The sequence below is a fragment of the Aethalodelphis obliquidens genome, unplaced genomic scaffold, assembly GCF_003676395.1.
Source record: "Aethalodelphis obliquidens isolate GAN/ISIS:26980383/991018 unplaced genomic scaffold, ASM367639v1 scaffold9, whole genome shotgun sequence".
In the NCBI taxonomy this organism is placed as follows: Eukaryota; Metazoa; Chordata; class Mammalia; order Artiodactyla; family Delphinidae; genus Aethalodelphis; species Aethalodelphis obliquidens.
In genome coordinates, this window is record NW_020837953.1 from 25,963,286 (window position 1) to 25,977,003 (window position 13,718).

The following is a 13,718-nucleotide window of genomic DNA, read 5'->3' on the forward strand; positions in this document are numbered from 1 at the left end:
GGAGGCTGTGTGGCAGCCTTACACAGGGGAGGTAGGAGGAAGGGAGTCCGGGGCACCATCTCTGCAACAAGCCTTGCCTTTGGCTAGAGAGCCTTGTGGCAAGAGCCAATCATTCCACCTTGCATCACCATCAGACACATACACTCATTCATTCACTCCTTCACTCATTCATTCATCTAAGGAGTCAGCAGAGCATAGTGGTTACCAGCAAAGAATTCTGAGTCGACGAGACCTGGCTTTGAATTTCTGCCCCTTGATGAATTCTTCATGCAATCTTGGGAAAGTCACTTAAGTTCTCAGAACCTCAACTTTCTCATTTGTAAAACAGAAATGATACAGTATTACATGAGGATCAGATGACATAGTGTCATAAATCATTAGCACAGTGCCTGGCACCAGAAAATAATCCCAGATAATTCCAAAACATCTATCAATCGATTGATCTAATAGAAATATAATGTAAACCTCAAATGTGAGCCATTTATATAATTTTAAGTTCCTAGTAGCTGTCTTAAAACAATAAAAATAAACAGGTGGATTAAATCTAATAACATATTTTACTTAAGCTAACATATCCAAAATATTATTCTTTAAGCATGTAATCATTGTAAAACATACTGATGATATATTTTACATTTTCCCTTTCATACTAAGTCTCTGAGATTGGGCATGTATTTTATATTATAGCACATCTCGACTTGGACCAGCTGCCTCCAAATGTGCACATTCCCCAGGGTGTGGTCCTGTTCTGTTCTTTCCTCTCCATGTTCTTTCTCACATGACCTCACTGACTGCCACAGTTTCAGTTATCACCTCTAAGTGAATGATGATGGGAGAGTCTGACAGGGAACAGACAGGATGTGCACAGAACATGCCAAGAGGGGCATGCGACCAACAAGGGTGAGTGTTAGCAGAGGCCTAAGAAAGTAGCCTTAGCATGGTAAAGTCCTAACGGAAAATGGGTGAAATAGTTGTCATCACAAATATCAACGATCACAAGTATAGATTATCCTAATCACAAAATTGTCATAAACTTAGCAGCCTAAAACAACACACCTCCATTAACTCACAATTAATAATACTAACACAGCTGTCATATAGGTCAGGAGCCTGGGCGTGGGCTAACTGGATCCTCTTGCTCAGGGTCTTACAGGCTGCCCTCAAATATTTGCTGGGCTGCACTCTCATCTGGAGGCTCGACTGAGGAGGAATCCCCCTCCAAGCTCATTCAGGTTGCTGGAAGATTTTGTTTCCTAGCAGCTCAATTACTGAGGACCCTCAGCTTTCTGCTGGATGCCACCCTCAGGTTCCGGAGGAAGCCCTGGGTCCTAGAGGCCACCTCCATTCCTTGTCACATGGGCTTCTCCAGCGTGGCCTTTTATAGTTCATGAAACTTCAAGGGGAGTCTCTATCTCCAGTCTGCTAATATGGCATAATCATGAGAGTGACATCCTGTCACCTTTTCCATGTTCTAGTGTTGGAAGCAAGTCACAGGCTCTACCCACACTTAAGGCGATGGTATTACACAAAGATATGAACATCAGAAGGCAGGGAATTTGGGGGGATCACCTTGGGGTCCATCTGCCACATGGGATTTGTGAAAAACTGTAAAGAGTAACGAGTTCAAGGGGCTTAAGACACTCCTCTTCCCATTTAAATTTTAAGTCAAAGAAAGAAGAGATGCAAAGATAACTTGCCAAATAGGAGTCAAAGAACCAGCTTTATTAAGTTCTGGACAAGCTCCCCAAAGTGGGGGACCTGAGAGGGCTAGACCGGAGAATAAGGTGGAGTTGCCCATCTTTCTCTCAAAGAAAAGATAGGCAGGCTCCAGGGGCAAGGCTGGCCAGATTTACCCTCCCAGACACACACAGGAAAGGTGGACCAGAAGGAGAGAATGGTGTGCTTTCCTTTAGAAGGCGGATTAAATCAGAGCAAACACAAGAGTCAGCCCTTTTGCTCTTGAAAATATGGCCTGATAAATATTGGGCTCTCAATAATCAGTTGTGTCCCTCCTCTTTTCTTGAGGAGGAAAAAATAAGGGAGTAGGGAAAGGAGCCAGAAGTGGCCTCTCCGGAGGTAAGGACCTGCCCTCAATAAACTTGAAAGGAATTACAGTTATGTTGAAGCAGGAAGAAGAGCCAGGCCCACAGCTAGGTAATAACTCCTAACATGTGCAGAGGGGTTTGTAGTCTCCTGAACACTTCCATGCTCGCTGACCCACTGAATCTTGATAACAACAGTCAAGGCAGGGATTATCATGCCCATTTGAGAAATGAGGAAGCTGAAAGTCTGAGTGATCACATGACCTCACCGACCAGTTGCATGGCTGGTCCTTGAAGCCACATTTTCTGGTTCTCCATCTCATCCCTCTTCCACTGTCTATCATGCTGGCCACAGGTTGAAGCCAATGCAGAGCAACTCAGCCTCTCTCTCACTTACATCTGCTGTTATTCTTTATATTCACCTAAGAGAAAGTTTAGCAAAGACTTAGTTTCATAGCTGGAGAACAGCTAGGTGCCGAACCGGCGTGGGTGCCCTCAGAATATGTCCCATCACATTTACCTTGCTTGTTACAGTTGGCCAGGGGTTGAGAAAATAACAGGTGTGCACGGTTCCCGTGCTTTAGCATCTAAGAGTGCTCCAACGGGGTGGTCCTTCACCTGTGGTTTTCTGTCCTCCTTGCAGAAAACCATCCAGGGAAGACTTGGTATCCTCCTGAGTTTCTGTTATCCTAGAGGATGGAGCCCTTCAAACCAGCCCTCCTTCCTCTATCTCGAGTGTTTGTCCTGCTGCAAGGCTCTTGTTCACAGACTGGAGGTCTGAAAGTACAACAGGAATGAAGCAGAGTGTGACCTGGGATCTTCTCAGTGACCCATTGCCCCAAATGAGGCATTTTTAGCAGGTTGCTCTAAGCCAGTTGGCCCCAATAACCCTGGGCAGGCCCTATGGGATGTTTTTTCCAACTTGGAAACTCAGGTTAGTACCTGTGGTGGGGTGGCGGTTGGGGGTGATCACAAAGAGCTCATGTGTTTTCCTCGGGATACCACTAGAACACCTGTTGAGTGACGTTTATGGACCTTTGGCTAGGATCTGACCTGAGGAGTAGAAAGAGGAGGAAGTGGCATCACATAGAAAGAGAAAGAAGTCTGTAGAGATATCTACATGTTGTAGGGAAAGGGGGGTGTGCACGCTTGAACTTGTGAGTGCAGGTGTGTTGCCTGATTAAGCAAGAATATACCTGGGTATGTTCACGCTAGGGTGAGTGAGCATCCTTTTGTGTGTAGATCCTTGAAATTCAAGCAGGGTATATTCTGAGAACTTGACATTCCCAAATCCTCAAGTATCTTTATAGGACATTTCCCTCCTTAAATTAGTAGAGTGCGTACTTGGAAAAAAAAGGTATTTTGATGACCTCTTCAGATCTTTAAGGATTCCATTACTAAAGACCAGAGCCATTTATAAAATATTAAAATTAATTCTCCACTAAAATAAACTCCCCTCTCCATTGCCTTCTATCATTACTCAACCAGCATTCATGCAGAGTTGAAGCAAAGCTTCTAAGCTGAAAGGAGGTCATGATGAATGATAATGCCACGCTTCTATTAACTTTTGTGGCAAAGGGAAGACACTTTGCAGAACGTTTAAACCTTTCCTGTGCTTAGAGTCAGCCCATAGCCACACGACTGCCTCTGCCACCCAGTGCTTTATGGAAATGTTAATGGGGCTCCCAGCTGTATTCCAAGAGCATTTCCATGGAGAATCCTGGGTTCCCTGGGCAAATTCTCACAATACTCCACCGCCTTTTGAGCAGTCACCAAAGTATTCATTCCCACTCAGTGAGCAATTTTTGCCCTGGCTGAAGCACTTGCTGAAATGATTTCATAAATCTTTTCCTTGTTTTCAAACACTCACGAGTCAGAGCCACCGTCAGATTCCACATCCGCTCCTTAATTCACCCATGGCTTCTAGTTTCTAGCTAAAACCCATCACTTCCTTAGACTCCTCACTTACTTTTCACTTCCATTGCCACCTTGGGCGGTTGGCTTTATTTTGGGAAATGATTTTTCACAATAAAATAAAGATTTTCATCACTTCACAGGAATCGCTGCATACACCCAAGAAGAGAACCCCAGAGAACCGGAGATGTCCACTCGTCAGCCAGGTCTGCCCACTAGACAAATGTCTCCCTCCTATGTGATTCAAATCTAAGCCTCGGTATCATTAGGAATGGTGTCCTGGGTCAAAGTTCTCTTTATGGAGACTGAGCCTTCAAGGATTTGCAGCCCTAAGGGCAGAAAACCTCTATGGCTGTGGTTTAGATGTGCAGGTGGGACCAAGGTTGGGCTGGAGCTGAGGTCTTGAAGGTTTCATGGCTAGTGGGCTAGCTGGAGTCTGGGGTCAGGATGAGAGATCCAAGGTCCAATTCAATGGACCAGGGACTCCCTGGGAGTTCAGGGACCCTCGTAGGTTTCCTGTCCTATAAAATCCAGATCTTGAATCATTTCTTCCTGGAAGCCATCCCTGACCTCCCCCTGGCCTCTGCACAGCCGGGTAGCTGCTTTCCTGAAGTTCCTGCCGCTACTGCCATGCCTCGGCCATTGGGCCTGGGGCTCTGTGCTGGGCTTACCTGCTGGCTTCTCTCTGCGTCCCCCATGAGACTGTGAACCCCTGAAGGCCAGAATTCTCTTCCATCCTCCTCAGCCCAACCTTCATTTTGCTGCTTCTCGGCCCGTGGAGAGGATGCGCCCTTTTCATAATTCCCTGCACTCAGGACCAGCTTCAGGGGTGTAAGGCCTGTGTGGTCGCACAGGGCACCAGGGCCCCTTGCGTGGTTTCATGCTCCACTGCTGCTATCTTGCAATTCATTTTTCTTTTGAATTTTATTTTATTTATTTTTTATACAGCAGGTTCTATTAGTTAGCTATTTTATACATATTCGTGTATATATGCCAATCCCAATCTCCTGATTCATCTCCCCCCACCCACCTTCCCCGCTTGGTGTCCGTGCGTTTGTTCTCTACATCTGGGTCTCTATTTCTGCCTTGCAAACTGATTAATCTGTACCATTTTTCTAGATTCCACATATATGCGTTAATATATGATATTTGTTTTTCTCTTTCTGACTTACTTCACTCTGTATGACAGTCTCTAGGTCCATCCACGTCTCCATAAATGACCCAATTTCGTTCCTTTTTATACCTGAGTAATAGTCCATTGTATATATGTACCACATCTTCTTTATCCATTCGTCTGTCGATGGGCATTTAGGTTGTTTCCATGAGCTGGCTATTGTAAATAGTGCTGCAATGAACATCAGGGTGCGTGTGTCTTTTTTTTTATTATTATTAAATACTTCTCTTTCCACTGTTTATTATTAAGGTACAAACTATACAAAACCAAAAGAAAAAAGAAAATACTCATCGTCAAATCCATTGTGGCTCTAACCCAAGATCATGCACAAAACCCAACCGATCCACTGTTTTCATAGAAAACAACTGTGCTGAGATAGGTGGAGAGGGCTGGGAGAGGGCAGGGCATCTTATCGAATCCACCCAGGAAGGCACCTGGTGGGGATTCAGAGGTGGCTGACAGGGCAAGGGAGCTGGAGGCCTCACACCCACAAGGTTCCGGGGGGGGCCAGGAGCGCGCTAACTCCCAGAGGCAGTGCGTGTAGTGTGACTGGCATGCCCAGCACGCCGGGCTTCAGTTGATGAAAAGCTGGTCTCACTGAAGTGTTTTAATTTCCAGAATGAGCTGCAGGCAAGGGTGGACCACCACCAATGGCCTCACCTATGCCAGCTAAAAGTTTTCACCGGATGCTGACCTGAATTTGCCATCATTGAACCTAGCAGACCCATGATGCAAACTTGGGTGTTCACGGGAGATTGCAACGTCTTACTTGAGAAAGGACTCAATGTAAAGCCTGTGTCAGGGGAGGAGTGGGGATGATGTGTTCCAGAGCTCAGATCCAGCCTGACTGAGGCCTCTCAGTGCAGTGGGTCCACAGTACCCCTTTCACCATCTCCCCACCCCACGAGGAAGCATGAACTTGGCTGGGATGATTTCATAAGTGCAGCTGATCCCGTGTCAGAGTTCTGTGTGCATGTGGAGGACCCACAAGAGGAGAGTAGAGGTGTTCTCCAGGATAACCAGCTTTAGGTTCTCAGGCATAAAGGGTAATACCGGAGAAGCGCTTGGCATAAAGGGCAAATCTCCTCAAAAAGTGAAGCCAGCTGGGTCTCCTCTTCAGCAGCCCAGGGTACGGAATGTGTCCAGTCTCTCTCCTCCCCAGACTGGAGGAAAATATGTACGTCAATGCGCACCAGGCGTCAGAAAACCCCCAGGAACCCAGGCAGGTGGGCACTGAGGGGGCCGGCGCCTCATCAGCTGGGGAAAGGGGAAAATGGGCCTCACAGAAGCCATAAAAGGGTGGAAGGAGCAAGGCTGCAGTCCACAGGGGTGTGGGCGGGGTGGGCAGGTGGTCCCTAGGGCAGGGGGTGGTAGAAGGCACCCGGGTGGTAGAAGGCACAGTTGTTCTCAGAGCGGCAGTTACCCTTCATCATGAAATGTCGACAAACAGGGCGATTTGACATGTCTCCTCCATGGCCGTGGCCTCCATCATGCCGTCGGTGGCCCCCTCCGCCATGGCCAGGGCCATCATGGCCACAGTGCTCATGAGGGGGTGGCCCTTGATGGTCGTGGCCTCGGTGACCAGGGCCATCATGAGGCCGGTGGCCATGGGGCCCCCCATGTCCAGGGCCTTCATGGGCCGATGTCCACCACCAGCACCCATTCCTCCACCAGGGCCTTCATGAGGACGATGGCCACTGCCACCACCCATGCCGTCGCCAGGGCCTTCATGGGGGCGATGCCCACCGCCCATGCCGCCGCCAGGGCCTTCATGGGGGCGATGTCCACCGCCCATGCCATTGCCAGGGCCTTCATGGGGACGATGTCCACTGCCACTGCTCATGCCCCCACCAGGGCCTTCATGGGGATGATGCCCACCACCTCCGACCATGCCCCCACCGGGGCCCCCTTGTCCATTTGGGGGTCCTCTTCCAGAGCGACCTCCTCTGGCCCCTCGGAATGGAGGAGGAGGAGAAGGTGGTTCACTCCCGCCTCGGCCACCACAGCCTCTATGGTATGGCCCCGGACCTGGTCCCCCACGCATCGGGCCACCCCGCATGGGGTCACCTGGGCCATCCCAGAAGGGATCAACCCCCGGGGAGGGGGTGGGGGACCCAGGAGACGTGGACCCACTGGCACACCAGGGCCCCCAGGGCCTCCATGGGGACCTGGCATAGGTCCACCAGGCCCAGGGGGGGAGTGCTGCATGCCCTTGGGACCCCCAGGGCCTCCCGGTGGGAAACCATTGGCTATGGGACCAGGGCCTAAGAGTCCATGAGGCACCAGCATCTGCTTGGTCTTGTCTGAATAGTCTGGTTGCTTCAGCAGTTCCTCTGAGGGATGGATGTTAGGGCTACCCATGATGGAGGTGAGGATCTCCTGCACATCGATGTCTCCTCCTCCAGGACCCTGGGGGCTCTTCCCGGCACCCATGCTTCCCATAAGATTGGCCAGAACAGGAGGCAACTTGGAACTGCCTGACCCGTCGGGTGAGCCACCGGTCCCCCCAGGCTCCAGGGTCTCAACATATGGGGTCTCATCCATGGAACATTCCTCATCTAGGGGGATGAGTTTTGGGGGGATAGGCTCATAGGCTCGGGATCAGGCTCGTGAGGACTTTCCTGGTTCAGGAAGAGCTCCTGAAGGATCCCCTTCCCCCGCTCAGCCTGGATGTACCGCTCCTGGCTGTTGCTTCCAGGGGTGACAGGAGGCGAGGGCAGCACCAGGGGCCGGGGGCACACCCAGGGCACCTTCTCCTCCATGTTGTCGTGGCTCAGACGCCGGGCCGTCTCAAACGCGTGTCGGTCTGACGGTGTCTCTCGCTTAGCTGCCTGGCCGAAGTCCTTGATCTTATTCACATTTCACTCGTTCAGTTTCATCCAGTTCAAAATAGAAATACTCTCTCAGTTTGCCCTCCTCAGGCCAGGTCACAGTTTTCCTCTTCCTGCCTTTCCGGGTCAGCTGGCTAGGATCTCCGGGACGCTCCACTGACTTTGCATCCAGAGCTCCTGGCTCCAAAGGGGAAGTATCCATGAGCTCTGGGACTTCAACAGGGGGAACTGGGGTCCCTGGACGTTCTGTGTCCATAGCCTCAGAAGGAGGTGCTGGCTCTGGGGAAGAAGGTTTGCTGTGCTTGGTTCTGTGCTTGTTTTCCTTCAAATGGGCTTGGCAACTGTGAGTGATAGCACCTTCTTCTTCTTCTTAATTTTGATGCCTGGAACAGGGGCTGAATTGAGCGCATCCAGAAAGCCCAGGCCCTCCATAGGCTGTGGCAGGATCATCTTCACTTTGATCTCTTTGGTGGCATTGGGTGTCATGTTGAGTGGCTTGTATTTCTTCTCTGCAGGGAGCGCAGCATATCCTGGGGCAGCTGACGCTTGAGGGCGATGGGTTTAATGTTGTACTTGTCAGAAACCACCACTGCACAAGCATTCTTCTTCACAGGCACCAAAGACGGGGTCTCCAGCTCTAGTCGGGTAGAGCAGAACTTGGCGTGACTGGGCGCCGTGGTTCGGAGGGACTTGGGCTTCTCCCTCTTCTTCTCCGGGGCCTCCTTAGCCCAAGTCTCAGTCTTCACCTCAGTCAACGGTCGCTCAGGAGGGGTGGTTCGACTCTTTCTCTCTTCTTTCCGTTTCTTCTTATCTTTCTCAGCAGGCTGGGTACTGCTCTGGGAGCGGATCACAGCCATCCAGTCGTTGACAAGGACTGAGGCCAATTTCCGGAGCTCTGCTTGAGATGGTCAACAGTGAGTGGTAGGTGCTGCAGGGTCAGTAGAATTTGCTGCAAGAGGGAAATGTTGTTGATTGTCTTTGAATATGTCAGCCAATTGTTAAGAAGCTTGTAACCACCAACATCAATAAACTTGACCAATATTTCTGGTGAACGGGTCTGCAGGAGAATGTTCAAGTAAGTGCATCGACTCACTCTCTTTCGTGCTTCCTTTATCAGACTGAAGATCTTCGAAATCCCATCCACACTCTTGACTTCCCCATCTCGGTTAAGGAAGCTATCCAGGCCCTTGAGAAGCTCTTTGGGGTCCATGGGACCCGAACCCATGATCGAGGTTTTTATCCAATTTTTTTGCGACGTCAGCACCTTGGGCTCAGCGGGGGAGGGGTTAAAATTTTGGAGAAAAAAAATAAAACAACCAACCAGGACCCAAAACTCAATTATTTGGGGGGCCTCCTTGGATCAAAAAGTCTCCTTAAAAAAAGTAAAGGCCAACTCAGTATTCATTCCCCCACTACCCAACTCCATGTAGGGAGGGGGGTCGTAGAAAAAAAGTTCTGAGTGGATTAAAAAAAGTAAACTCCGGATGAGTGAATTTGGGTGGGTTTGGGAAGGGAGGGTGGTTGATTATTTTTGATGTTATGTGGTGACGGTCCTTCGGCCACAGATTTCAAGTCCCAGGCAGCGTGGACTGGTGGGGTGGGCAAGATAGGTGGGAAGGGGCAGAAGACACAAGCGGTGGGCTGGAGGCTGCTGTTTTCCCTTTCCCCCCTCTCTCAGGATCCTTTCAAGGGCTTAGATGTTGCTGTGGCTTGTTCCTTTTCTCCTCACGGCCGGCCCGTCTTTCTCCGAGAAAATTCAAACCTCTAAACGAACCCCAGAATCTGCATGTGTCTTTTTAAATTATGGTTTTCTCTGGGTATATGCCCAGTAGTGGAATTGCTAGATCATATGGTAATTCTATTTTTAGTTTTTTTAAGGAACCTCCATACTGTTCTCCATAGTGGCTGTATCAATTTACATTCCCAGCAACAGTGCAAAAGTTCCCTTTCCTCCACACCTTCTCCAGCATTTGTTGTTTGTAGATTTTCTGATGATGCCCATTCTAACCGGTGTGAGGTGATACTGGTTAGAAACTACACCTCATTGTCGTTTTTTTTTAATTCATGCTCATGCCTAATTTGAAATTTTCTGCTATTTCTTTTTTCTCTTTTTCTTTTTTTGAAGATGTTGGAGGTAGGAATTTATTAATTTATTTTATATCTTTTTGTTGTGTTGGGTCTTCGTTTCGTTTCTGTGCGAGGGCTTTCTCTAGTTGTGGCAAGCGGGGGCCACTCTTCATCGCGATGCGCGGGCCTCTCACTATCGTGGGCTCTCTTGTTGTGGAGCACAGGCTCCAGACGCGCAGGCTCAGTAGCTGTGGCTTACGGGCCTAGTTGCTCCACGGCATGTGGGATCCTCCCAGACCAGGGCTTGAACCCGTGTCCCCTGCATTAGCAGGAAGATTCTCAACCACTTCACCACCAGGGAAGCCCTCATTGTGGTTTTGATTTATATTTCTTTAATAATTAGTGATGTTGAGCATCTTTTCATGTGCCTCTTGACCATCTGTATGTCTTCTTTAGAGAGATGTCTATTTAGGTCTTCTGCCCATTTTTGGATTGGATTGTTTGTGTTTTTAATATTGAGCTGCATGAGCTGTTTATATATTTTGGAGATTAATCCTTTGTCCGTTGATTCGTTTGCAAATATTTTCTCCCATTCTGAGGGTTGTCTTTTCGTCTTGTTTATGGTTTCCTTTGCTGTGCAGAAGCTTTTAAGTTTCATTAAGTCCCATTTGTTTATTTTTGTTTTTATTTCCATTACTCTAGGAGATGGGCCAAAAAAGATTTTGCTGTGATTTATGTCATAGAGTGTTCTGCCTATGGTTTCCTCTAAGAGTTTTACAGTGTCTGGTCTTACATTTAGGTATTTAATCCACTTGGAGTTTATTTTTGTGTATGGTGTTAGAAAGTGTTCTAATTTCATTCTCTTATATGTAGCTGTCCAGTTTTCCCAGTACCACTTATTGAAGAGACTGTCTTTTCTACATTGTATATCCTTGCCTCCTTTGTCACACATTGGTTTACCATAGGTGCATGGGTTTATCTCTGAGCTTTCTATCCTCTTCCATTGATCTATATTTCTGTTTTTGTGCCAATACCATATTGTGTTGATTACTGTAGATTAGTAGTATAGTCTGAAGTCAGGGAGTCTGATTCCTCCAGCTCCGTTTTTTTCCTTCAAGATTGCTTTGGCTGTCTCAAAAATTTTTAAGATTTTTTGTTCTATTTCTGTAAAAAATGCCATTGGTAATCTGATAGGGATTGCATTGAATCTGTAGGTTGCTTTGGGTAGTATAATCATTTTCACAATATTGATTCTTCCAATCCAAGAACGTGGTATATCTCTCCATCTGTTTGTGTCATCTTTGGTTTTTTTCATCAGTGTCTTATAGTTTTCTGAGTACAGGTCTTTTACCTCCTTAGGTAGGTTTATTCCTAGGTATTTTATTCTTTTTGTTGCAATGGTGAATGGGATTGTTACCTTAATTTCTCTTTCTGATCTTGCATTCTTAGTGGATAGGAATGCAAGAGAATTCCATGCATTACTTTTGTATTCTGCAACTTTAACAAATTCATTGATGAGCTCTAGTAGTTTTCTGGTGGCATTTTTAGGATTCTCTATGTATAGTTTCATGTCATCTGCAAACAATGACAGTGTTACTTCTTTTCTAATTTGTATTCCTTTTCTTTCTTTTTCTTCTCTGATTGCTGTGGCTAGGACTTCCAAAACTATGTTGAATAATAGTGGCAATAGTGGACACGCTTGTCTTGTTCCTATTCTTAGAGGAAGTGCTTTCAGTTTTTCACGATTGACAATGATGTTGGCTGTGGGTTTGTCATATATGGCCTTTATTATGTTGAGGTGGGTTCCCTCTATGCCTAGTTTCTGAAAAGTTTTTTATTTTATTTTTTATTTATTTATTTTTTTAACATCTTTATTGGAGTGTAATTGCTTTACAATGGTGTGCTAGTTTCTGCTTTATAACAAAGTGAATCAGTTATACATATACGTATGTTCCCATATCTCTTCCCTCTTGCGTCTCCCTCCCTCCTACCCTCACTATCCCACCCCTCCAGGTGGTCACAAAGCACCGAGCTGATCTCCCTGTGCTATGCGGCTGCTTCCCACTAGCTATCTATTTTACATTTGGTAGTGTATATATGTCCATGCCTCTCTCTTACTTTGTCACAGCTTACCCTTCCCCCTCCCCACATCCTCAAGTCCATTCTCTAGTAGGTCTGTGTCTTTATTCCCGTCTTGCCCCTAGGTACTTCATGACCTTTTTTTTTTTTTTCTGGAGAGTTTTTTTTCATAAATGGGTGTTAAATTTTGTCAGAAGATTTTTCTGCATCTATTGAGATGATCATATGGTTTTTATTCTTCAATTTATTAATACGGTATATCACATTGATTGATTTGTGTATATTGAAGAATCCTTGCATCCCTGGGATAAATCCCACTTGATCATAGTGTATGGTCCTTTTAATGTGTTGCTGTATTCCGTTTGCTAGTATTTTGTTGAGGATTTTTGCATCTATTTTCATCAGTGCTATTGGTCTGTAATTTTCTTTTTTTCTAGTATCTCTGCCTGGTTTTGATACCAGGATGATGGTGGCCTCATAGAATGAGTTTGGGAGTATTCCTTCCTCTGAAAGTTTTTGGAAGAGTTTGAGAAGGATGGGTGTTAGCTCTTCTCTAAATGTTTGATAGAATTCACCTGTGAAGCCATCTGGTCCTGGGCTTTTGTTTGTTGGAAGATTTTTAATCACAGTTTCAATTTCATTACTTGTGATTATTCTGTTCATATTTTCTACTTCTTCCTGGTTCAGTCTTGGAAGGTTATACCTTTCTAAGAATTTGTCCATTTCTTCCAGGTTGTCCATTTTATTGGCATAGAGTTGCTTGTAGTAGTCTCTTATGATGCTTTGTATTTCTGCGGTGTCTGTTGTAACTTCTCTTTTTCCATTTCTTATTTTATTGATTTGAGTTCTCTCCCTCTTTTTCTTGATGAGTCTTGCTAAGGGTTTATCAATTTTGTTTATCTTCTCAAATAACCAGCTTTTAGTTTTATTGATCTTTGCTATTGTTTTCTTTGTTTCTATTTCATTTATTTCTTCTCTGATCTTCATGATTTCTTTCCTTCCACTAACTTTGGGTTTTGTTTGTTCTTCTATCTCTAGTTCCTTTAAGTGTAAGTTTAGAATGTTTATTTGAGACTTTATTTGTTTCTTGAGGTCGGATTACATTGCTATAAACTTCCCTCTCAGAACTGCTTTTGCAGCATCCCATAGGTTTTGAATCATCTTTTTTTAATTGTCATTTGTCTCTACGTATTTTTTGATTTCCCCTTTGATTTCTTCAGTGATCTCTCTGTTTTTTAGTGATGTATTGTTTAGTCTCCATGTGTTTGTGTTTTTTACATATTTTCCCCTGTAATTGATTTCCAATCTCATAACGTTGTGGTCAGAAAAGATACTTGATATGATTTCAGTTTTCTTAAATTTACCAAGGCTTCATTTGTGACCCAAGATGTGATTTATCCTGGAGAATTTTCCATGTGCACTTGAGAAGAAAGTGTAATCTGCTGTTTTTGGATGGAATGAAAATATAAATTTTAAATATCAATTAAATCTATCTGGTCTATTGTGTCATTTAAAGCTTGTGTTGCTTTATTTTCTGTCTGGATGATCTGTCCATTGGTGTAAGTGAGGTGTTAAAGTCCCCCACTATTACTGTGTTACAGTCGATTTCCT

At 46.0% G+C, this 13,718-nt stretch overlaps 1 protein-coding gene and 1 pseudogene across 2 annotated transcripts in view; one reads left to right on the plus strand and one right to left on the minus strand.

Annotated features, from left to right (window-relative positions):
- CSMD2 (CUB and Sushi multiple domains 2) overlaps positions 1–13,718 on the plus strand; it is a 668,027-nt gene that overhangs the window by 184,884 nt on the left and 469,425 nt on the right. The window lies entirely within an intron of this gene.
- LOC113621861 (serine/threonine-protein phosphatase 1 regulatory subunit 10 pseudogene) lies at positions 6,377–9,720 on the minus strand (annotated as a pseudogene). The gene has a single exon (XR_003433329.1). The product of XR_003433329.1 is annotated as a serine/threonine-protein phosphatase 1 regulatory subunit 10 pseudogene (transcript).